The sequence below is a fragment of the Ovis canadensis genome, chromosome Y (assembly GCF_042477335.2).
Source record: "Ovis canadensis isolate MfBH-ARS-UI-01 breed Bighorn chromosome Y, ARS-UI_OviCan_v2, whole genome shotgun sequence".
NCBI lineage: Eukaryota > Metazoa > Chordata > Mammalia > Artiodactyla > Bovidae > Ovis > Ovis canadensis.
Window position 1 is genome coordinate 19,589,894 of NC_091271.1, and position 25,766 is coordinate 19,615,659.

Here is a 25,766-nt window from a genome sequence, read left to right on the forward strand (position 1 = left end):
TTTCTCTCATTCTCTCTCTCTCACACACACATGCGCACATCCTTTTTACATGTTAAGACAATTACACGAAAAACAGATCATAGATTTTTAAATAACATCTCAATATGCAGATCAAACAAAACTGTACTTCCTCTATTTAAAACAAAATCACATAAATTACCCATCGGTTTCCCTATATTTGATATTACTGAATAATGCTATAAGTTGATCTTTTTGTTTTTAATGGGATTTTTAACTTTGACTGAAATACTTGCTTCAGACTTACTGAAGGCAGAATTAACTATTTTTTTTTCTTTTTTTGACCTCCTCCTTTTAGATTTGGGGGGTGATGATTCAAAATCAGATGTGTTCACAGTAATGGATGCTACTTCCACCAATCCTGGCTGAAGGGGTCCCAGTGATACATGAATAACAATTTTTGTTTCAGGAGACAATCCTTCTATCTGCTTAGGCTTCTTAAACATTTGATGACACTGGGTCTTGTGCTCCCTTTCCTCTTTGGAAGTTAAAAACTGTAGCCGACATTTGGAACACTGGTGAAAACTCTTTTCCCAGTGCCCTCGATGATGACGTCTGTATGCTGTTGCAGTTTTAAAAAGTTTGAGACAAAACGGGCAAAGTAAATTCTTGGTGTTACCATGGTATGCTCTGAAATGTGCATCCACATCTGCAAAAAATGATGATCTGTAACTGCAAACCTGGCATACATAGGGCATTTCACCAGGCTTATGATTGTCTTTCATGTGCTCTAAGAGAACCTGATCTGTCTCAAAGGACAACTCACAGATGTGACAGACTGCGGAGGGCTCCTGGGCCGTGTGGACACTTTCAATGTGACACTGCAGCTGGAAGGGAGTCGGAAACTGGCGGAGGCAGTGCTGGCAGGTGGTGTGGGTTTTCCAGCTGTCACCTCTCTGCCTCTCAAGTTCCAAATGGTGCTTCATGTGATTCATAAACTTGACATTTTTTAGAACTTTCAAGCAGCTGAGGCATTTAAACGCCGTGTGGGTCTTCGCTTCTGGCTGCCCAACTCCTCTATGCTCGCCATAGTAGAAGTCGCGAAGTAACACAATCAGATTTCCTTCTGTGGGATCACCAATTTTGTTTGGACTTGCCAAACTTGGAAAATCAGTTTTTGTCCGTCCACTTTCCCCTAAAGGTCTTACAGGCTTGCAATGAACACTGTCGTTTGGAAAAGGTGTTGGACAAGGTTCTCCATTCTGAACATGGCTTAGTGAGGTATGGACACGGTCTGGTGTGCTTTGCTGAGTGGTCTCTGTATGAAAAAAACCTGGCGGGGAGAAACCTAAAGAATGTTCCCCTACAATGCCATCACTGAGTTTAGGCCTTCTGGGATTTCTGCGATTTGTTTCACAAGGGGAAACTCGCTTTGATACATGAGGACTTTTATTCATATCTCCTGCAGAAACTGCTGTTTCTACTGGATGCTGCAATGAACTTGTGAAGGTAATCAAAGAAGAACATAACTCCTTCGAAAAGCAATCAGGCACTATTTGTGGTGAAATATTTTTATAATCAGCTTGAGACGGAGGTTCAATAATAATAGGACTACCTGTTGATCTTGAGTCAGAGTCAGACACTGGCAAGACAGTCTTTGCTTCTGATGTAGGAGTCACATGACTAACAGGCTGTAATCTGTGAGCGTTACCTCTCCTGAAGTGACCATACCTTTTTCTCCTTGAATAAGAACTTGGGGTATCTCTGTTCAGTATGTTTGAAACGACTGGTTTTGAAGCTGAGCTCATCCCAACAAAGATCACGTCAGCATCTTCATTTACATGTTCCACTCCAACCAAGATCACTTCATCGTCATCATCATCATCATCTACTTGTTTCGTCTCTCCCTCCCTTTTCTGTACTTCTGGCTCTTGTTCTTCTTCACGTAACATACATGGGAGTTCCATATTTTTAATACTTTTTTATTCTTAGAGGGTGCGGCCACAAGTCCCAGTGCTTCCTTTATACAAACTGCCACCTAAGTGTAAACATACTACAGATTAGTTAAGTACAGAAAAATGGGCTATTTGATTATCTCAAAATCTCTAGAGTACTTATACACACCCTTATCTTACAGACAAAGACACTGAGTGTCAACCAGACTCAATGACAGCTAAAAAATCTACGACTACAAGTCTACATGGCTCTAGAATCATAGCTTTGTCGCATGTTCACTTTAACCTCTTCTACTTAAAAAAATAAAGAGGGGAAAAAAAACCAAAACGCCACACTGATCATTACGTGAAATCACATGTAAAGGATGAGTATTTTTACAAAAGCATTGTTCTACAGCGTTTCGAAGCATGGACTTTGGAGTCATAGGAGATTAAGTTGGAATTCTAACTTAAGCACACACCAGTTGCGTCTTCTTGGGCAAATTTGTAACTTTTAAATGTGTGTCTGTATCTTAAAGACAAACATGCTTATTTCTTAGACTTAAGGTTAACAGCTTTTTTAAAAGGCATCAGCTATTCAATGGCATCTTGTTTTGTAGTAAAAATGGAAGAAAATGTATCTTAAATGCACATTACAACCGATCCACAAATTCTAATTTCGTAAATGTTAACAAACAAAATAGGTAGCAAATTCAAAGTATAATCTATCTATACCTAGTTAACAAACAGCATAATTCAATGTCAAGCACTTAACAGAGGCCTAGGAAAAGGAGAATGGGCTCTCTTTGATAATCTCACCCCAATTCCACACTGATATATCCTAAATTTCTCCCTCTAATCCTGGCTAAACTTCAATCCAACAATGCTTCATCCTTTATGCCACATGTCTCTTCACCACATAGCAGGCAAAGTGATGCCAGTCTTTCTCTCATACCAATATCAGACAGAGATATCACTCACACACACACACACACACACACACACAAACACACACACACCTGATATCCCTCATGAATACAGGTGAAAGAGTCCTCAACAAAATACTGGCAAACAAAATCCAACAGCATATAAACAAGACTGTATACCATGATCACATGGGATTTAGGGAGGTATGCAAAGTTGGTTCATGATAGGAAAGTCAACCAACATTATGCCATTTTAAAACAATAAAACAAATAACACATCTGCCTGAAGAAAAAGCATTTCCTTGAATCTAGCACCTTTTCATAACCAGGGTTAAAAGAACACTTAATAATTAAGAAGAGAAGAGAACTTTCTCAATCAAAGGGCACCTGTAAAAAGACCCACAGCTAACATCATACTTAAGAATGAAAAACTGAAAGATTTCCCTCTAAGACTGGGAACAACACAAGGAAGTCTATTACACACTTTGGCTCAACATTATACTGGCAGTTTTACAACCAGAGCAATCAGGTAACAAAAGAGAATTGTTGCTGTAGTTTAAAAAAAAAAAAACAACACAATGAAAAAACAAAAAACCGCTTTCAGAATGGAAAGGAAAAATCAAAATATTGGAGATAACATACCTTTGTATATAGAAAATCTTAAAGAAAACACAAGTATTAGAATTAATATATAGCTTGCAGAATAGAAGACAAATATTTTAAAAGTCAACCACATTTTACACTGTAGCAACAAATGTTGTTGAGTAAATACTTGAATCTACACTAGCATTCAAAAGAATACTTAGGAAGTCAGAAAGAGGAAGACAATATATTCTTTCGAATGGCTGAGTAATACTCCATTGTGTATATGTACCACAGCTTTCTGATCCATTTATCTGTTGATGGACATCAGGGTTGTTCCATGTCCTGGCTATTATAAACAATGCTGCGATGAACACCGGGGTACATGTGTCTCTTTCAATTCTGGTGTCCTCAGTGTGTATGCCCAGCGGTGGGATTGCTGGGTCATATGGCAGTTCTATTTGCCATTTTTTAAGGAATCTCCACAATGTTCTCCATAGTGGCTGCACTAGATTGCATTCCCACCAACAGTGTAAGAGGGTTCCCTTTTCTCCACACCCTCTCCAGCATTTATTGCTTGCACACTTTATAGGAATCAATTCTAATGAGACGGATGAAACTGGAGCCGATTATACACAGTGAAGTAAGCCAGAAAGAAAAACACCAATACAGTATACTAACAAATATATATGGAATTTAAAAAGATGGTAATGATAACCCTGCATGAGAGACAGCAGAAGAGACACAGATGTATAGAACAGATTTTTGGACTCTGAGGGAGCGGGAGAGGGTGGGATAATTTGGGAGAATAGCACCGAAACATGTACACTATCATGTAAGGTAGTCGCCAGTCTATGTTTGATGCAGGATACAGGATGTTTGGGGCGGTGCACAGGGATGATCCAGAGAGATGATATGGGGTGGGAGGTGGGAGGGGGGTCAGGATTGGGAACTTATGTACACCTGTGGTGGATTCATGTCAATGTATGGCAAAACCAACACAGTGTTGTAAAATAAAATAAAGTAAAAATAAAAATAATAAAAAGGAGAGAAGACAAATATCATATGGTATCACTTACATGGACTCTAAAATATGACACAAATGAACTTATCTATGAAACAGAAACAGACTCACAGACATAGAGAGCACACTATGTGATTCCCAAGAGGGGAAAGTTGGGGTAGGCACAGATTGGGAGCTGGTGATTAGCAGATGCAAACTATAATATATACAAGAGAGAAATAAGAGCGTACTGTATAGCACAAGGAACTATATTCATACTTTGTGATAAACAATTATGGAACAGGGTATGAAAAAATTGTATGTGCATATGTGTGTGTTTACATATGAAGGAAAGGAAAGGACAACTGTTGGCAAGCACATACAGAAATTGGATCCTTGTGTGTTATAGATGCATTTTAAAATGGTGCAACTGCTACAGAAAACAGTTTAAAGGCTTCTCAAAAAACTAAAAAACTAGACCCGATACATGATTCAGCAGTTCCACTTGCGGATATAAAATCAAAAGAAGTTAACATGGGGTCTTGGGATATCTGCAGAGCCGTGCTCACAGCAGCACGAAGCACAACAACTAAGAAGTGGAAGCATCGAAATGTCCATCAAATGTGATATATACACATAATGAAATATTATTTAGCCATATAGAGAAAATTCTGTCACATGCTACAACATGCATGATCATTTCGGACATCAAGCCAAATGCAATAAGCCAGTCGTACAAAAAGACAAATACTGTAAGTTTCTACTTGCATGAAATAGCTAACACAGTCAAGCAATAGAAAGGAAACAAAAAAGAACGATGGAGTCCATGGTAGGTCAACGGGCAAGAAAAGAGGACTTGCTGTTTAATGGGACAGGTGATGGGTACAGAGTTTCGATTTTGCAAGCTGTAAAGGTGTAGAGATCTGTTTCATAACAATGTGATAAGGAATTCCCTCGTAGTTCAGAGGTTAGGACTCCACAGTGTCCTATCAGGGGCCTGGGTATGATCCTCAACCAGGGAACTGTCATTCAAGCTGCACAACACAGCTAAAACAATGACAACAACAACAAATCAACACTGTGACTACGTGTGTGTATATGTCTTAGTCACTCAGTTGTGCCCAACTTTGCATCCCCAGGGACTAAAGCTCACCACGTTCCCTTCTCCATCAGATTTGCAGTGGGTTGCCATTTCTTTCTCCAAAAGGCTGATGAAAGTGTGCAAAATACTTAGCATGCAAAAATGGTTAAAATGGTAACAATTTAACTTAGATGTTTTCTACAACAATTAAAAATAGAAAAGCATTTAATAACCAGGAAAAGAATTTGAATAGACATTTCCGACTCTTTGAAACCCCATGGACTGTAGTCTACCAGACTCCTCCATTCATGGGATTTTCCAGGCAAGAGTGCTGGAGTGGATTACCATTTCCTTCTCAAGGCGATCTTCCCCACCCAGGAATTGATGCCAGGTCTCCTACCTTGCAGGCAGACACTTTCTCTTCTGAGCCACCAGGGAAGCCCTGAGCAAAATGTCAATCAGTCTCACTGAGATACTACTTCACACCCATACCACTTCACACCCAATCAAAAGGACGAATAATAACAAGTGCTGCAGAGGATGTGGAGAAAAGGAATCTTCATGATATTGTTGAGGTAATTGCTGTAAAATGGTACACACCACTCTTGCAAAAGTGGTTGGTCAGTACCTCAAAAATTAAATGTAGAGTAGACATATGATCCAAGAATTTCCATCTTTTGTATATATGTACCAACACTGAAAATGTTCAGTCCATGCAAAATCAGTGTTCACAGCAACATTACTCGCAATAGCCACAAAGAGTACACCATCCACGTATTATCCATTCATTGACGAATGGATAAACAAACTGTGGTATATGCTCAAAATGGACTGCATGGAAGCCATTTACCATATTCATATACCATATTCAGCCATGAAAATAAAACAAAAACATTCACTGCTATACAAGCATGAAGACGATGAATCTTGAAAGTACACAAAAGAGGGGACTTTCCTGGCGATCCAGGGTTTAAGACTCTCCACAGCTGCCATCCCTGGGCTGGGAACTAAGATCACACATGCCACATAGCTAAATAAATAAATATTTTAAAAGAAAATACAACATCTGAATAAAGCCAAACACAAAGGTCACACATTGTATGTGGGAGAACTGTAGGTGGAAGACAAGCAGGAAAGAGAAGCACTCTGTAATCGAAGTGAAACATTTTTTTCAGGGAGGAGGAAATGAACTACGCTGATAAAGGCTGCCAACAAATTAAATAAAATAACAATTAAAAATTCACCACTGAGTTAAACATTTGAATTCACCTGTGGCCTTGACAAGAGTGGCTTTATGGGAAAATGAGAGAACTCGAGATAACAAAGTCTAGGAACAACTCTGCAGAGGTCTATAACAAGCAAATATGAAATAAAAGCAGCAGAAGCAGGAGGTGTCACCAAAAGATGGATTTTTAACGACAGGTCACATTATAGTCCGTCTGTTTGCTGATGGGAACCATCCAGAGAAACAGAAATCTTAATCCAGGAGGACAAAGAGGAGACTTGCTAGAATATCAAGAAATGAGTAAGTCTAGAAATGAGCAGATCAGGAATTGAGTACATCAAACCACAAGAGCACACAAGCTGGAGAAGGCAATGGAAACCCAAACCAGTACTCTTGCCTGAAATATCCCGCAGACGGAGGAGCCTGGTAGGCCGCAGTCCATGGGGTTTCGAAGGGTTGGACATGACTGGGCGACTTCACTCTCATGCACTGGAGAAGGAAATGGCAACCCACTCCAGCGTTCTTGCCTGGAGAATCCCAAAAAAGGGGGAGCCTTGTGGGTGGCTGTCCATGAGACTGCAGAGTCAGACACGACTGAAGCGGCTTAGCAGCAGTAGCAGCACACAAGAAGGTTACACAAGCCAAATAATTTGCTCACATTGACAGAGCTGAGATCATATAAAAAAAAGGCTGGCATAGTGGATTAATGGGTATGGTAACCAGCCTTCAAGTGAATTCAATCTCCTGATATTCCCACCCCTGTGTAGTTCTCTCTCAATCTATCACAGGGTAGACCTGTGAGACTAAGCAAATACACAAGTGCAGATGTGTAACATCTCAAAAAAACTCTGCACTTGATCATGGGTGCAAGTACTTTCCTGAATCACTCATTCTGAGTAAAGACAGCAGCCTCCACAAGAGAAGCCCCTTGAAGAGGCCCACAGAAGGAGGAACTGAGGCTTCAAGAGTACAGACAAGTGAGAGAGCTTAGATTCAACTAGCTAAGTCTTCAGAGGTTGCCAAGCCAGACAAAAGCTTGACTACTACCTCAGGAGAGATGCTAGGCCAAGAGATAACAAGTGGTAAGTTCTTTCAAACTATTCCATTTTGAGATCATATGTACAACACAAACATTTCAAGTTTTAATACCATTCACATCATACTTACACACAGAACAGTTCTCCTATAAATATAGCAAAAATCAAAACACACACAGACACACAAACACACACACACACAGACACACACACACACACCCCTATCCACAGCACCGAAACACAGGAGTTGCCTGGCAGTACAGTGGTTTGGTTAGGACTCAGCCCTCTCACTGCCAGGATCCTGTGTTTGATCCCTGGCTGGGGAACTAATATCCTATGAAGCCACATGTTGTGACCAAAACAAAACATGCGGTGAAGTTCAAAGCTGTACCAGCAAGATAAGTATACAACACAGCTGTAGGCACAAGTTGCTGGGCATAGAGCTCCTATGATCTTGTTTACGCGCATGAAATGAACTCAGATGGTGCCTCACCCCCATCCAGTGGAGTTCACTTACTTAATGAAGAAAAGCCCTTAAGGGTACAGAAATGAGCAAGTAATCTCACGTGAACATGTTAAATCACAGGATAATTTCTCTGAATGAACCACCGAATTCATTCATTCATTTGGCCATGCTGTTTGGCTTGTGGGGTCCCAGTTCCCTGACCAGAGACTGAATCCAGACCACTGCAGTGAAAGCCCAAAATCCTAATCACCAGGCCACCAGGGAACCCCACACCTGCATTGCTTTGCTTTCCTAGCTAAAACCTTAGGATATGTGCATTGCCCCATTTTAGCCTCACCAAGTGGTAGGAGTCAGCTCTACACAGCTTAAGACCCATGGTGCTCTTACTTTTTTTCTTTCAAGAAGGCAGGAGAAAGCAAGTCACCCTGCCTGTTTTTAAGCTTGCCACTCAGAAAGCTGCAAACCTGAAACCATGATGGCCCTGAAGTCAGCACCCGCAATCAGGGTCAGGTAATCCCCAATCAGGAATACTCTCTCTCAACAGCAACGTGTTAGCCGACGAATGAAAGGAGAAAAACACAAAGTAAGAAAGCCACAACTTTGTCCCTTGTTGTAAAGATGTCTGTCACCTTACCTCAGGGGCCCACTGAAATCCTGAGCGCTTGAGACCTCCCAGGCAGCACACGGTCACATCCTGGGGACAAGCAGAGGAAACGGCCAGGGTGAGTCCCCTGTTCCGGGAACATTTTATCCCCCCAGGCCCTACCTGGTCCTACCCTACGGATGCTGACCAGGCGTCTCACACTCAACCAGACCAAGTGATTGAACTCCTTTGCCCTGAGCTTCTTCCTCACACCTCCCTTCTCTCAGTAACAAACAAATACCTCATCTGCCAACTTCCCGAACCAAAGGCCTGAATCTCAGGGCCCCCAGGGATGGGGCAGCCCTGGAGTCTGAGGAGAGGCCGAGGAAACAGGAAAACGACCAAAGCACCAGGGCAGTGAAGAGGCCACTAGATCGATTTTTTTTTCTTTTTTTTTGCTGCGCTCGCCTGACTATGCCTGGGTGCAGGATGGGGTTGGGCCGTGAAGATTTGTGTTTGTGTGTGTTTAAATCATTAGGTTCCACAGGAGAGCTGGGGGTGGTGCCCGGAGCCAGGGGCCTAAGAGGCCCTTTCCTGGAGCTGGCTTGTCCCACCCGCCTCCCGGGCCGGAAAGCTGCTGGAGAGCTGAGCCCGCCCAGACTAGAGAGGAGAGAGGGCGAAAGGCACCTGAGGCCTGTGGGTCCTGCCGCACGCTCCCTCCTGAGGGCCCGCGGGCCCTCACCAGCCGCCCCACCGAGCAAGGCCTCGTGAGAGTGGGGACCCGAGAAACCCTCCCTTTAGCCGTCAGGCACCGCTTTGGCTGATCCACGCTCCAGTCCTTACCAGCCCCCGTTGACGGAGGAGACAGAACTGCCTGCGGCTCACCTGCCTTAGGCAGTTCCCGGATCAAGCCTGAGGAGGCGAGCCCGAGGGGATGAGGCCTCCTCAGGTCAGGGGCGCCGCCTCAGCTCCCCCTATAGGCGAGCGGGCTGCCTCCGATGATTGGCTGCCAGGTGTCGGCTCCTGCAATCTGATTGGCCGCGAGGCCGAGTTGGGCGCATGCGCGCACGATAGACACCCACCCCCTCCCCCCACCCCATAAAAGCACCCCCTGTGGGCGTGGTCAGGCTGAATCTGAATCTCAAGAGTATTGGGTCAAGATTGCTCAGCTCACCAAACGCGAAGAAAGAAAAAACAGATGGCACAGTCGCCAGGGCTCAGGGCTGAGAACGGGCTCCGAGTCTACCAGGGGAGTCCAGTGATGGTGTCCGGCACTCACAGCCCTCAGGGGTGACCTCCCTTAAGCCAGTTCTTTGCTTAAGGAACTTGACCTTACAGTGCATCTTGGCGCCCCTCCTCTTGGAATTACATTTCAATCAAGGCAGGGCAGCCTGCCCCTGTTTTTGCACTGTCTATTGTGAGCTGAGAATGAGCTTTACTTTTTCTTCTTCTTCTTCTTCTTTTTAATTTTAGAGCTTTACGCTTTTAATGGCTGAGGAAAACCGAAAAGACTTTTATTTTCTGACGTGGAAATTGTGTGAAATTCAGTTTTCGGAGTCCTTAAATTTGGAACAGGGACTTGCCAGTTTCTTTCGTTGTTGTCTATGGCTGAAAACTTAATCGCCAATGATCATATTTGCAAAGCCTAAAATATTTCTTTTTTGGCCCTTCACAGAGTCTTTTTTAAATGCCCTGTGCTGCTGGAAGTCTCCTAGTAGACCGTTGAGATCTCCTATGGGAGGATAAAGTTTTGGTTTTGTTACATTATTTTCTTCTCTAATATATTCATTTTTCATTCTTTACTAATTTCATTCCTTCACATCGCTATAAGTTTGTTCTGTTGCTCATCTTTACAACTTTTTGAGATAACTGTTTGTAACTCTCATTTCTCTTGTATCTAATGCTATAAAGTTACCTTAATTTGTTGTTGTTGTTCAGTCCCTCAGTCATGTTGGACTCTTTGCAACGCCATGGACTGCATGCAGCACACCAGGCTTTCCTGTCCTTCACTGTCTCCTGGAGTTTGCTCAAACTCATGTCCATTGAGTTGGTGATACCATCCGAACATCTCATCCATCGCCGCCCACTTCTTCTCCTGCCCTCAGTCGTTCCCAGCATCAAGGTGGTTTCCAATGAGTTGGCTTTTCCCATCAGGTGGCCATACTATTGGATCGTCAGATTCAGCATCAGTCCTTCCAGTGAATATTCAGAGTTGATTTCCCTTAGGATTGACTGGTTGAATCTTGCTGTCCAAGGGACTCTCGAGAGTCTTCCACACCACAGTTCAAAAGCATCAGTTCTTCGGCACTCCACCTTCTTTACGGTCCAGCTGTCACATCCATACATGACTGTGGGGAAAACCATAGCTGTGACTAGATGGACTTTGTCAGCAAAGAAATGTCTCTGCTTTTTAATAGGCTGTCTAGGCTTGCCATAGCTTTTCTTCCAAGGGCCACATATCTTTTAAGCTCATGGCTGCATTCACCATCCACAATCATTTTGGACCCCAAGAAAATAAAGTCTGTTACTCTTTCCATTGTTTCTCCGTACAACTTTAACTGTGTCCCGCAATTTTTGCGAATAGACTGTTCATTATCATTCACGTCCGAGTATATCCTAATATTCTCTTCTGAAGACAAGCCTAAATATTGCATGGGCTTCCCTGGTCACTCAACTGGTAAATCGCTTTCCAGCCAATGCAGGAGACACAAAAGGCCTGGGTTCGATCCCGGGTCAGGAGGATCCCCTGGAGAAAATAATGGCAATCTGCTCCAGGATTCTTGCATGAAAATTCCATAGAGATATGTGTTAAGATAGTTATTTCTATTTTCCAAGTGAATGGCATTTTCAAAGATGTTTCTTGGTCAATTTCTCATTATTGCATTATAGTCAGATGACACAGTCTAAATATTATTGATCCTTTGTATTCGAAGATTTCCGTTAAGTATGCCGTACTTCAGATTTCCATCTCCGTGAAGTCAAAATGAAGTGGGTGTTGTGTAGAGAAAACACTTGCAATGTCTGAAATGTATGTATGTGAAATGACTTCCTTTATGCTTCACAATTATTCCAGCATCTTTCAGTAGGGTACCTTTAACTAAGTTCCAGGGTTTTCTCAAATTTTACCAGTTTTTCCACAAATGTTCTTTCCTAGTTTCATAGTCCCATATAGGATACTGAACTGCATGAGAATATAGAGCAAAAAGCTACAGATACCTCCCTTAGCTTACTCTGGTCTATAGCAGTTTCTTAAACTTTCCTTGTTTTTCAAGACTTTTGACAGTTTTCAGGAGTCCTTCAGGGACAGGTATTTTGCAGAATGACTCTCTATATGGGTTTGGGATGTTTCTCCTGATTGCCCTGGGGTTTATATAATTTTAGAACTATACCTCCAAGGCAAAATATCTTTCTCATCATCTCCCATCAAGGATTCATACTATCAATATGACCTACCACTAGTTCGTCGGCTATAAAGTTGTCTCCTTCCTGCTGACATATTCTGTTCTTGGAAACAAGCCGCTACACACAGCCTACATTTAGGGAGGGGCATGGAATCTCATCTTAAGGAAAATATCGAAGACATGCACAAATTACTGAGTATACAAGTTAATTGAAACTCCTTTGTAAGGAAGATCTGGTCCTTCTAGCCATATCTTTTAATGTTAAATTAATTAAAGTAAAGATTTAATAGGTTTCCAGTTGGTGCTAGTGGTAAAGTACCTGCCTGCCAATACAGGAGATGTAAAAGATGTGGGTTCAGAGGAGTCTGGTGCGCTACACTGATGGGGTCGCAAAGAGTTGGACAGACTGAAGCCGCTGAACACACACAAAGATGTAATACCGCAGTCACACTGGCTACATTTTAACATTTGCAAAGTGGCATATTAGACACGGACATAGAAAATATCTTTTACTGAGAATTCCTTAATGATCGGGTTGTTAGAGATTTGTGCTTCCACTGCAGGGGGCAGAGAGTCAATCCCTGGTTGAAGATCTAAGATCCCTTAATCCTCACCGCCAGGCAAAAAAAAAAAAAAAGAAAGAAGGAAAGAAAACAAACCCTGCCGGATGAACACTCCATCTGAATATACAGATAAAGGATATAAACAGAACACCTCACAGAAAAGAAAAAAAAATAAGCATTTATATATGTGAAAAGCTGATCACCCTTATGAGGGAATACATGTAACAATTATGAAAATGTTTTCTATTGCTGCAGAAAGGTCTGTGAATAGCACTGACTTAGGTCATTGTTTTTCCAACCTTTCTTCTTTTCAAATGTGATGCATATTAACACATGAAACTGCTTTAGCTCTGTCTCAAAAATTTGCTATTTTCACTATCATTCAGTTCAAATAATGTTTTTCCCATAACAATTTCTCTTAGGAGCAATAAGTTATTTAGGTTCAGAAGCAGGAGAAGGAGAAGCCTAAACCACAACATTAAAGAGGCTTGTGAATTACAGAGGTGCCGCTTTTGCACTTTGGGTTCCTGGCAATCCTTACTCTATCCTCAGCCTGTGTGCAGTGCCATTGCTTCATTTTCAAACTTTGGGAGTTCTGTACTCCTCAGTTATCTTTCTGGGGTTTTGTTTGGTCATGCCACAGAAGCTGTGGGATCTTAGTTCCACAACCAGGTGTTGAACCCTGGCCATTGACAGTGAAAGCATCAAGTCCGAACCACTGAAGCAACAGGGAATTCTCATACCTCTTTCTTTCTTTCTTTCAAAGATTTGTTCATTTACTTGGCTGTGCTTGTTTTTAGTTCCAGCACAAGGACCCTTCAATCTTCATTGTAGCATGTGGGAGCAGGAATTTTAATTGTCACATGTGGTATTTTTAGTTGCAGTATGTGGGATCTAATGCCCTGACCAAGGAATGAACTTGGACGCCCTAATCTGGGAGCACCGAGTATTTCCACCGGACTACAGGGATGTCCTTCCCATGAATGAACCCAGGTCTCCCACATTGCAAGTGAATTCCTTACTGTCTGAACCACCATAGCTTTGACTATAAGAATTTTGGTCAGCAGAGTGATGCCTTAGCTTTTTTTTTTTTTTTTTTTCTTTTTTGATGCTGTCTATGTTTGCCATAGCTTTCTTCCAAGGAGCTAGCTTCCTTTAATTTTGTGGCTACATTCACCATCCACAGTGATTTTGGAGTCCAAGAAAATCAAACGTGCTGTTATTTTCAATTGTTCACCATTTCTTTGCCATAAAGTGATGGGACCAGACGTTGTGATCTTTGTTTTTTGAAATTTGAGTTTTAAGCCAGTCTTTCACTCTCCTCTTTTGCCACCATCAAGAGGCTCTTCACTTTCTGCCCTTAGGGTGACATCATCTGCATATCTGAGGTTGTCGCTGTTTCTCCAGCAATCTTGATTCCAGATTGTGCTTCATCCGGCCCAGTGTTTTTCATGATGTACTCTGCGTTTAAGTTAAATAAGCAGGGCAACAGTATATAATCCTGACGTACTCCTTTCCCTATTTGGAACCAGTCGCTTGTTCCATGTCCAGTTCTAAGTGTTGCTTCTTGCCCTGCATACAGATTTCTCAGGAGGCAGGTCAGATGGTCTGGTATTCCCATCTCTTTAAGAATTTTCCAGAGTTTGTTGTGGTTCACACAGGCAAAGGCCTCATCACTTCATGGAAAATAGATGAAGAAACAATGGAAACAGTGACAGAATTTATTTTCTTGAGCTCCAAAATCACTGCAGATGGTGACTGCAGCCACGAAATTAAAAGATGCTCACTGCTTGGAAGAAAAGTTGTGACAAAGCTAGGCAGTGTTTTAAAAGAAAGAGACATTACTTTCCCAACAAACGTCCATAAAGTCAAAGCTATGGTTTTTCCAGGAGTCAGGTACAGATGGAGGAGCTGCACCATAAAGAAGGCTGAGTGTTGAAGAATGGATCCTTTCAAACTGTGGTGCTGGAGAATGGAGAAGACTCTTGAGAGTCCCTTGGACTGCAAGGAGATCCAACCAGTCAATCCGAAGGGAAATCAACCCTGAATCTTCAGTGGAAAAACTGATGCTAAAGCTCCAATACTTTGGCCTCCTGAAGGGAAGAGTCAACTCATTGGGAAAACAAAACAAAACAAAACAAAACCCTTGATCCTGGGAACTATTGAAGGCAGCAGCAGAAGGCATGACAGAGGATGAGATGATTGGGTGGCATCAGCAACCCAACGGAATGAGTTTGAGCAAGCTTCAGGGGATGATGATGGACATGGAAGCGTGGCATACAGAAGTCCATGGGGTCGCAGGGAGTCAGACACGACTGAGCAACTGAACAACAAAAGCCAGGCAGGGTCTTTATGTACAGCTGGCTGAACCTCAATGGGACTTTTCTGAATTTCTGGAGGTGGGTAGAATATAATTTTTTAGCCAGATCCCATGCTGCAGCATGTCTGGAATATTTTGTGCTCGTAGTCAATCTTTTTTGTGTGTTTTCTGGGTGGCACCTGGGAGTCAGTGTTCCTCACAATGATGGATGCTGTCTCTCTCAGTCCCAGCTGAACTGAACTTTGGATCATGACCTCTGTTTCAGCAGGCAACCTTGGCAAGTTCTCTGGCTGTTTGAATGACTGATGATTCTTGGTTTGGTGCTCGGTCTTTTCCTTCACGTTCAAACTTTGTAGCCAGCACTTGCAACATGGAAAGACCCTCCTGTTGCAGTTCCTCTGAGCGTGATTTACAAAGGATGTCACCTATTTGAACATTTTGAGGCAAACCAGACAAACAAATTGTTCATGTTTCCATGCCATGTTCTAAAATACGCCTCTACATTGGCAAAGGCTGACAATCTGTAACTGCAAACACGGCAGACATAGGGCATTTTGCCAGGTTTGTGACTGTCCTTCAGGTACTGTAAGAGAACCTGATCTGTTTTGAAGGACAATTCACAGATATTACAGACCGTGGAGGGCTCCCAGGAAGCAGGGACACTTTCCATGCGACACTGCAGCTGGAACGAGGTGGGAAACTGGCGGTGGCAGTGCTGGCAGGTAGTGTGGGTTTCCCAGCTGTCACCCTTCTGCCTCTCAAGCTCCAGATGGTTCCTCACGTGGGTCATAAACTTGACATATTTTAGAAGACTCAAGCAGCTGAGGCATTTGAAGGCTGTGTGAGTCTTCTGTTCTGGTGCCGTCTCTTGTATGCTCCAAAGTAAAAGCCATCAAATAACATTTACTCTCATCAGTGAATTTGATCCCAGATTTACTTTCATGGGATCAACAGTCTTGCTCTGACGTGCAAGAGTCAGAAAGTCCATTTTCTCCAGGCCTGAAAAACTACATGTTCCTTCTGGATCCATAAGACGGAAGCATGCCTGGCCATTGGTGCGAGTCCGTGAAAATGATGCCCCACCATGCACACGGCTCGGTGAGGTCGGGGAATCTTCCAAGGTCATAACCGTGTTTTTCCAGGAGAGATACCTGGAGGGGCCATGGTGGAGGCAGGTCCCCCTGGGATTCCATCGCTGAGTTTGGGTCTTTTGGGATTCCCACTGTTAAAATTCACATCTGAAGTGGGACACCGCTTTGAATTAAGAGGGCTTTCATCCTTGCCTCCTAATGAGAGAACGGCTCCAGAGAGACAGGGAGGCCGCAGAGAGAACAATTCTGAATTGTGAAGGACAGTTTCCGGCGAGCTCGTTTTCTAATCAGGTTTAGATGAAGGCTCCGAAATAATAGAACTGCCTCTTCCTCCCCATGCACACTGAGAAACTGGTGATACGGCAGCTGGCTCTGATGCTGGGGTCCTCAGATTTGCAGGTTGCCACCTGCAGGAGGGATCCGGATTCACGTGGTCCTTCATTCTTCTTGAAGATGAGTCCCTGGTCACTCTGTTCAAAACATTAGAAATGACTGGCTTTGAAGTTGAAATCACTCTGACAAAGAAGGTTTCAGCATCCTCCTTGACGTGCTCCACTCCAACAAAGATGACCTCAGCATCGTCATTGTCCTCACCTCTGGATTTGGACACGGCGGTCTTTTTCTCGGGTTGTGGTGGTGCTTGTGCTTCCTCACACGGGAAGAGATGGGCCATTTTGCAACCACTTGTGGCTTCAAGTGGCCCCTTCTAGTGTTTTTCTCCCCCTAAAAGCAATCACCAGGCAAGGTCATCCCCTCTGATCTCAGGTGTCAGTCTCTGTGGTTTCAGGTCACCCTCAGTTGGTCACCGAGAATATTAAATGGAAAACTCCAGAAATATACAACTTATGCATTTTAATCTGCAGGTAATTCTGAGGAGAGTGATTGGAATCTCACACCATCCTGCTTCCTCCTGCCCAGAATGTGAATCGTTCCTTAGTCCTGAACATCCCACGCGTCTGTCACTCGGTTACCACAATGACTGTTGAGATGCCACAGGGCTTGTGACCAAGTTATCCTTACTTTACTCAATAATGGCCCCAAACCGTAAGTGGAGGGATGCTGTCCATTGACATATGCCAGAGAAAATCCATTAAGTGCTACCTTTCAGTGAAAAGATCGAAGTTCTCAATTTGATATAAAAGAGAAAGAAACAATGTATGCTGAGGTTGCTAATATCTGTGGTGAATGTGAAGAAGAGAAAATAAATCTGGGTTAGTTTTGCTGTCAAACCTCCAACTGCAAAAGGTATGGACACAGAGCGTAGTAAGTGCTTAGTTAGGGTGAAAAAAAATCGCTCAATTAGTACAGTAGTATATTTTACATAGCGACTAGACTCACAACACTTTTATAAAAGTATATTGTTATAATTGTTCTATGTTATTATTACACCTTCCCTGGTGGCTCAGATGGTAAAGTGTCTGCCTACAATTCGGGAGAGCCAGGTTCAATGCCTGGGTCAGGAAGATCCTGTGAAGAAGGAAATGGCAATCCAGCCCAGAATTCTTGCCTGGGAAATCCCATGGACAGAGGAGCGTAATAAGCGGCAGTCCATGGGGTCGCAAAGAGTTGCACACGACTGAGCGACTTCACTTTCACTTTCCTGCTATTTTTAGGCAGTAGCTATCTCTTACTGTGCCTCTATACAGTAGACTGCATCACAGGTATGTTTGTATAGAAGAACCATTGTGTATATAGAGTTTGATACTGTGTGAGGTTACCGATGTCCCCTGGGGGTCTTGAAACTTACTCTCTGCCGATAAGTGGTGATGATTATATTTCTTTCAAAAGACAAAATTAGTACCTGGTTTAATCACTGGCTGAAACATTGAGATAACTATTAGCACCCTTAGACATAAGGAAACATCTCAAACTCAGTGAAATGACATGACCCTTTTAAACTTCCTTCTCCAGCCACCACTTTTGCCTTGACTCCCCATGGTGGCCCCCGTGCTCCTGTTAAACTCTGCAGGAGAGCTGGTAGGCACCATTTTGCTTACAGATCTACAATCTCACTCAGAAATGCTGACCGACAGAAAATGTCCAAAAGAGCCCCCAGCTGTCCCTTGGGGGTGCCTCTCACTCCCTCCACTCTCCGAGTCCAGAAGGCACCATAGTCTATACATGGATCCAAAATATTTGTTTTAAATCCCAGCCATTTCTAATAGCAGGACTTGAACCTGCCTCATCCTGGCAATTCTCTCTCTCTCTCTCCCTCCCTCCCTCCCTCCTTCTCTCTCTCCCTTCCTCCCTCTCTCTTTCTCTCTCTCTCCCCCCCCCTCTATTTCTCTCTCTCTCTCTCTCTCTCTCTCAGAGAGGGAGAGCATTTACACTGTACTTGAAACTACTTCCACAGCATCACCATTGTATTAGGTATTATAAGGAATGTGGAGATGATTTAAAACATGTGGGAGTATCCCCTTACGTTACATGCAAAGACTGCACCATTTTATGTAATGGACTTGATCACCCATTAATTTTGGTGTCTCCAGGTGCAGGGCTCCCAGACCCAATCTCCCAAGGGTACCGAGGAGGGAGGGACGGGACTTCTCAAGACTTCTACTGCTCCCCCTGCCTTGGATGCTGTCTCAATTACCAGCACCCAACTCCTGAGCTGCCTCGGTCCACAGTTTCTCTGCCAGGCTTTCCTGACCATGATGTCAGAAATCACAGCCTCCCCCAACTCACATGCCATTTTCCCCTCCAGAGCTATTGGGCTGCTGTATTTTGGTTTCTAGAACAACATGGGGTGTCTGTCAGTGCTACATGCCTGCTGCAGAAATAAACAGTAACTGTTATTAAACAATCATTTACCTGTACCTCAAGCTCGGCCCACTCATTCCTGGCTCCCCAGGTACTTACACTTGATCTTAGCCAAAAGGCTGAGAAGCAATTTCTCCAAGCATTTGATGACTTCCAAATCTGAATGGATTAAAACTATCAGGCAAGAGAGAAAGTCAGCCAGTATGTAGCTGGATGCTGACAGGGGCAGTGGTGCTCCTTGAAATTAAAGGTTTGTAACACAGTTTCTCTCCATATAATACAATTGTTGATAGTTTCCATGCCATTAACACGTTTCATAGACATTAAAGGACATTCTAAAGTTTACATTTGGCCATTTGTGATACCAGATCACATTTCATCAGTAGCATATCATAGTTTGTTTGCTTGTGTGTAAATGATGTCCCTAGCGGTAAAGGTCCCTCCTGCCAATGCAGAAGACCTAAGAGATGCAGGTTCCATCTCTGGGTCAGGAAGACCCCCTGGAGGAGGGCATGGCCACCCACTGCAGTATTCCTGCCTGAAGAATCGTATGGACAGAGAAGAATCGTGGGCGACAGTCCATAGGGTTGCAGAAAGTCAAGCATGACTGAAGCAACTGAACACACACGCAGACATATGTATATAAATATATATTTTATAGTGGTATGAAAAATAGTGCTGTGGGACCTCCCTGGTATTCCAGTATTTAAGACTTCTCACTTCCAGGCCAGGGACACAGCTTCAATCCCTGGTCAGGGACCTGTGATCCCACATGCCACTGGGTGTGGCCAAAGGTAAATGGAATAATGTATCTTACAGCTGATGTCATCTTAGATTTATTGAAGATTTCTATTTTTCATAAGCAGAATCCAGCCTACTACATTCATGTCACAAGTCACTAATGGCATGCTAGCTGCATTATATAGGCAAGTGGTTTAGACAGGGATTGACAAATCGGCTTGCTTCCCGATTGTTTTTTTTTTTGTTGTTTTTTCTTTTAATTTTTAAAAACGTTTAATATTTTTTACATTGAGGTTTAATTTCGGGAAAAACAAAGGAAAGGTTTGTGACATGTGAACATTATATGATATCTAAATTTCAGTGTCACAAAGAAAGTTTTATTGGAACACAGATGTGATCATTTGCCTCTGCCTGAGGCTATTTCACCCTGCTAATGGGAGAGACCTCATGGCCCTTAATGCCTGGTTACTCTCTAGCCCTTAGCAGAGAAATTTTGCAGACTCATGGCTGCAGAGAACAAAAGGAAGCATTCCAAACCCCATGGCTCACCAGCTCCTGAAGTCCAGTTGACTCAGTGCAGCTAAACACTTCCTACTCTGAGACCAAGTGGAGGGTGAAGCTGGAGTGTCTTTGTCTCCACGTCCCAGAAAGATTTCTCTGGGAATAGCAGCACCGCTTCCTGTGTCCAGTGTCCGTGAAACTCCTACCTGGCTCTCCAAAAGCCTTTTCCCAGTGAGGCGGCATCAGGAGATTCCACCCCTTTTAAAGCCCATTCTAGTCCAATCCATAGTACCCAAACCAGGCTCCAATCAGGTTTCTGAACCAGTTTTTCCCCATAGGATCTTTCAACTAGAAACCTTTCTAGCAAAATGTTGGAGAGGGGAAAGAATCTGAGTGGGGCTTCAGGGCCCCTCCCAGGGGCTATTTTCCAGGTCTCAGTGTGGTGAGTCCCCACTTGCATCTCCGGCATCCAGAGGCCCACCACCTTATCTCCAGTTTATCTGAGTCTTTAGATATTTGGGGTTCAATAGCTCAAGGGCAAGGGAAGGTGGTCCACACAGCTATTCCAACAGGGCATGGGCTGATGTCAGGAACCTAAAAAGTCAGGAGTTCTCTTCCAATGGCAAAAAATTCTCCAGCTGCAAACAGCGAACCCCTGTCCTCTTCCGAGGGCAAGGGGGTGGGTTGGGGAGGAGGCAGGGTGAGGAGGGCAGGAAGCAAGCTTACTCCCAAGTGATCTGCACTTGAAGGCTCAGCACCCGCTGGATTCCCAGGGTCCTCACTGTGAATCTACATGCTGAACCCCAGGAGCTTTTTCTAGGCGGGGGCTCATGCGTTCTTAAACCACGTCAGGGGTGTCAGGTCACACCCTCACCGCCCTCCTGCACCCTTCCCCCCTGACTCGCCCTCTTCTCTGTCCTCCTTTGCAGCACCTAGATTATATCTCAAGCTTTCCCTCCCACTGCCTTTACAGCCCTGTGCACACAGATTCGTGGGTTTCAGAGAGGGTTTCAGAGAAGAAATACGTGTATTTCCATTCATTATAAGGTAATAGAGTCACTGAATTAGAACAAAAATGATGTCCACTCATGAACGTGATCTCAAATGCTGTGATCAGATACAACATCAAAGACACCATTATCATCAAATCAACATGTTCTCCCCTTAAACTTACAGAAGGTATGTCCATTACATCTCAATGAACCAGGGAAAAAAGAAGAAAAACTGACCATTAGAAAGAGCTCGTTTTAGACTCTTTTAAGAAGCATGATGGCCGGTGCTGTGCCTAGGAGCTCAGCTGTGTCTGACTTTTTGCGACCCCATGGACTGCAGCCAGCCAGCCTCCTCTACCCGTGAGTGCACCAGGGAAAAATGCTGGAGTGGGTTGCCATGTCCTCCAATGTCGGTGAGTATCAGAATCCAGGGCTAGGGATTTCCTGGCGGTCCAGTGGTTGAGGATCTGCCTTCCAATGCTGGGAATGTGAGTTTAATAGGTGGTGGGTAAGATCCCACATGCCAGAGGGCCGTAGAACGGACAAAGGATCCTGCATGACACGGCTAAGCCCCGAAGAAGCCAAATAAGTGAATAAAACTGAATATTTTTAAAACTCTATGCTCTTTACATTCTTCTGGATATGTTTGAAAGCACGATATTAACAGTTTTATTTATTTATGGACACACCATGAGACTTCCTGCAGGAGCTTAGTTTCCTGACCAGGGGCTGAACCCCGGTCACCAGACTGAAAGTATTGAACACGAAGTGCTGTCTTGCCAGGCAATTCCTAGTTTGATGTACTTAAAACGGTTTATTTTGATTGTCTGCCATAAGGTACATCCTTTGCAGTGTTTACACTTACAACAGAAACATTTTGGGTGTCAGTTTTAAAATGTTTGCAAAAACTTAGGAGAGAGGAAGAAACATTTTGACTACCGATTTATGCTTCTAGGCATCCCTGATGGCTCAGAGAGTAAAACATCTGCCTGCAGTACAGGAGACCAGGGTTTAATCCCTGTGTCAGGAAGATCTCCCGGAGAAGGAAATGGCTCTCCACTCAAGTATGCTTGCCTGGGGAATTCCATGGACAGAGGAGCCTGGTGAGCTACTATCCATGGTTTGGCAAAGTGTCAGACACAACTGGATAACTAACACTTTCACTTTCATATGCTTCTGAAGATTGCTCAAATCTCAGAATCACCTGGCACATTAATAAACACAGAGATTCCAGGGCTGCATATCACACCTAAGAAATTCAAATTGCCCTAGGAGAGGGCCTGCAAACCTGAAAATTCAAAGCTCACCTCACTTGATTCTGAACTGAAGTGAATCCCACGGTGTAAAGTCATCCAACACTTTGGGAAAGATTGATCTCTGGTGGCTCAGCAGTAAAGAATCCACCTCTTAATGCAGGAGACCTGGGTACAGTCTCTGGGTCGGAAAGCTCTCCTGGAAGGAGAAATGGCAACCACGCCAGGATTCTTGCCTGAGAAATCCCATGGACAGAGGAGCCTGGCAGGCTACAGTCTATGGGGTCACAAAAGACTCAGACACACAACTTAGCAACTCTGCCGCAACAGTGAAAGTGAGAGGTGCTCAGTTGTGTCCAACCCTTTGTGACCGCGTGGACCATATGCAGTCCATGGAATCTTGCAGGCTAGAATACTGGTGTGGGTAGCCTTTCCTGTCTCCAGGGGATCTTCCCAACCCAGGGATCAAACCCAGGTCTCCCGCATTGCAGGCAGATTCTTTACCAGATGGGGCGCAATGGGAGCCCAAGCAACAATAAGAACAAGCTTAAAATGCCCAAGAATATACACCTTCAGGAGACCCTAAGGGTTGAGGGTCAGGAATGCATTTTTTCCTTCATGTGACACACTGAGCACCTGCCTTGGGAGGAGCAGGTTATTGGCAATTCAATAAACTAAAGAGATGTAGCTTGAGCTGGGAGCTTCATCCTCCCCACCACCCTTCAGAGATTCTAGGAGCTCCACACCCTCTTTGGGGGCTTCTGGAGGTCCTTCGTATTGAAGGAAGTTAGGATATAATCAAAGCTGAGAGATCTGGATGCAAACATCTCCGTTTGGGCCACACTTTCAAATCTCCTGGGCTGTGCTTCTTCACCGTCAGTGAATCTAAGGAATTGCCTATGTGTCTTGTGCAAAAACACATTCTCATCCAACAGTTGTGGGTGGGGCCTGAGAGTCTGAGTTTCTCCCAAGCTCCAGGTGTTGCCCAGGCTGCTTAAGGTGTCCATATTAAACAGTGAGTACTAGAGAGCTTTTGAAAAGTACGGACGTTCTGATTGATTCTGTCAAGCTGACTCCCTGCCCACAGACTCAGTGTCTCCAGGAATGGGACCAGGGAGTCAACGTTATTAAAGGTCTCAGGTATTTCTAAGGAGCAGATAGGGTGCAAATGTGTAGCCAGGCAAATCACCCTACCATCAACCCTGTTTTGGGCTTCATTGTGTCCTGCAAAATCCATATGTTGCAGGGACTTTCCCAAAGGTCCAGTGGCTACAACTCTCCACTCCCAGTGCAGGGGGCTGGGCTTCTGTCCGTGGTCAGGGAACTAGATCCCACGTGCTGCCAGGAAGACCGAAGACCCCACGTACCACAACTAACACCTGGTGCCGTCAAATAAATTAATTCATTAAAAAAATCTGTAGAATATCTAAGCCCCAACACTTTGGAATGTAATCCTCTTTGTAGATTCTGCCTTTAATGAGGTGATTAAGTTACAACGAGGTCACTAGGGTGGGCCCTAGTCCAAGCTGATGGTTCTCTATATAAAAAGAAAGAGGGAAATTCCCTGGAAGGCCAGTGGTTAGGGCTCAGATCTTTCACTGCCAAGGGCCCAACTTCAATCCCTGGTCTGGAAACTAAGACCCAGAAGAAAAGCAGCATGGCTGGAAAATAAAGAGGAAATTAGGACACACAAGACATCAAGGATGCATGGACATAAAGGGACAGGAGGACACGAGAATGCGGGTGCCTGCTCATCAAGGAAAGAGACCTCCAGAGACACCACACTGTCAACACCTTAATCCTGGATTTCTAGCCTCCAGAACTGGGAGAAAACAATTTCCTGTTCTTTAACTCTCATGTATTTCTGGTGGCCACCTGAGAACATTAACGTGTTCTTTAGATCAGGAGTCCCTAGAGAGGGTTCACCTCAAGGACAGTAGGGGGTATGCAGGTGATGACTCGGCTTCCAGCTGACTCCCAAACATCAACAAATGCCGCCCACCCAGATCTTCCAGGACGCAGCCTGCTCCTGTGGACCCCATCTTGCAGACCACTACTGCTAAACGTCCCCACACAAATCTCTTTCTGCCCCCCCCCCCCTTTGTTTGTTTCTTTGTTTGTTTGACTTCTCTCCTAGACTCTGAGGGACAGAACCTTGAGAACAGAGTGAGGCCTGTGCTCACACCATCCTGGATGTGAAGGAGAGTATGTGTTTTAACCCCCGCCCCCCCAAAAAAAAAAAAAAAAAACAACAACAAAAGGAAGAAAACCCAAAGCTGTCAAGCAGAAGCTTGTCACCAAGTGTACAGAAAAGCCTTCACATGATAGGTTAGGAAGAAGCAGAGGACATGATTTCAACCTCTTCTTCAGGGAAGGTTTCCAGGAAGGAGGATAGCATGCTTTCTGTAGATGGACTGAGGGCAGATGAATTTATTGGAAGGCATTGGGTAGCCAGGAAAGGAATATGAGTGGAGAGGGGTATGTCATCCATTCTGTCAAGTTCCAGAAGTTTCTATGATACGGGCCACGGTCACAGGTCTCCCAGAGGTCAGGGAGAAAGGAACGTTTGGTGACCTCATCAAAGCCTGGCCCATAGAAGCCTGGCTCTCGGCAGCCAACATCAGGCTTCCAGGGCATCCACCAGGCTCAGGAAATGACCTACTGGGAACTCTCTGGTAGTCCTGGGGTGGTTAGGACTCTGCACTTTCACTGCTGAGGGCATGGATTCTATCCTTAGTTGGGGAACTAAGATCCTGCAAGCTGTTTTGGCTGGCCAACAAAAGAAACCAAAAAAGAAAGACAGACATGACCTATTCCTGCCTTTCGTTCCGCGGACAACCCCAAGGCCAACTCCGGTCCGGGTTCATTGCTGTGGTCAAGGAGGAAGCTCCCTGGGGCTTGTGGCCGTGGAGTGATATGTGGTCAGCCTGAGTGTCCACCAACAAGGCTGATCATCTCACACCAACTGAGAAGCTGGTACCCAGGAGGAGATCAGGCCCCTGGGACAGGGCCGTGTGAGAAGTGGGCTCTACAAGGTGTCCAAAGGGCACACCTTTCAAGACAGCACTAATCCAGGTGGCTAGCCTCTATCCACTTCCTCCATCTCTAGGGGAGAGCTTGGCCCTTCCATTGTTCTCACAAATCTTTTCCTCTTCTACTCTCCCTGGAACAGCTTCATCTTAAGAAATTGTTGTTGTTCTTTTGCTCGGTTATATCTGCAACCCCAGGGACTTTAGCGCACCAGACCTCCCTGTCCCTCACCGTTTCCTGAAGTTTGCTCCACTTCATGTCTAGTGCATTGGTGATGCCATCCAGCCATCTTATTCTCTGTTGCCCTCTTCTTCTGCCC

The 25,766-nt window shown here is 44.2% G+C and overlaps 1 pseudogene; it reads right to left on the minus strand.

Moving 5' to 3' along the window:
• Nucleotides 1-15,130: 15,130 nt before the first annotated feature.
• Nucleotides 15,131-16,843, minus strand: LOC138431471 (zinc finger protein 280A-like; annotated as a pseudogene).
• Nucleotides 16,844-25,766: the final 8,923 nt, after the last annotated feature.